Genomic DNA, 1,025 nt, shown 5'->3' on the forward strand with positions numbered 1-1,025 from the left:
GAAGTTTCTCTATCTATGAACATAGAGTATTGCTTGAGAAATTCCGATGCGAGCTGTCAGAAATTTCCGATAGGGTTTCGCTTAAGGCGTGCTAACCATTCGAGGGCTGCCCCTTCCAGATTCTCGACGAACAGGCGGCAGTAGCCGGCGTCTTTTTTGCCGTCCTTCAGCCTCGCTCTTCCCATCATGATGTGGAAAGCCTGAAGGTGTGCCTTTGGATCGGTCGTACCATCATATTTTGGTACTTTGAGTTTTCCCGGATCGGATACCCTCATATTTGAGATGCGAGTGGTGAAGGGGGTCTTCCGAGCCCCTTCCAGCAGCTTGTCGATCTCGGGTGCAGCGCTGGTAGCGTGATGCATTTGGGATTTTATGGCTCTTACTTCTGCCGCAGTCTTGGTGATATAGTCGCAAAGATCGCGGATATCCGACGTCTCTCTAGCAGATTTTCGAGCCTCTCGGCGTTTACTTCGAGTGAGCTAGGTTTGCTTTTCAGCCAGCTCTTCTTGTTCGTTCCAATAGAGGATTTCCTCCTCTTCTGTCATCGGTTTGTCGAACGGAGAGCTTTCCCGAGCGAATCAGCTTCCGGTCCTCCTTGGATGTCTGTCGACGTCCTCATCAGTATCGTTGGAGACATTGCTAGGATCCAGGTCGACGTGCTCGACTCCGTTGTCCTCCGAAGCTTTCGCGGGAGGCGGAGGACTTTCAGGGTTGCCCTTTTCGATGGGAGATTTCTCGCTAGGGTTTTGACCCGAAGGTCGTTCCTGCGCGGCTCCAGGCCTGTCGAGTGGGGTTGCGAAGTCGATTCTTTTCCCTCGGACTTTAGTGGTTCCGCGGAGGCGAATTGCTCGAGTCCTTGCCGTTAAAGTTTCAAATTGTTTGAACAAGGTGCTCACGAGCTTATACTGTTCTTCCAACCTTTTTTCGTAGGTGGCGAACATCTTTTTAAACTCCTCGAGCGCCGCGGCGTTGGCTGTTGCGTTGGCCGCGGATATGTCCGCTGCGGGAGTGTGGAGATCAGTGCC

The sequence above is a fragment of the Brassica oleracea genome, chromosome C1, assembly GCF_000695525.1.
Source record: "Brassica oleracea var. oleracea cultivar TO1000 chromosome C1, BOL, whole genome shotgun sequence".
NCBI classification, from domain to species: Eukaryota; Viridiplantae; Streptophyta; class Magnoliopsida; order Brassicales; family Brassicaceae; genus Brassica; species Brassica oleracea.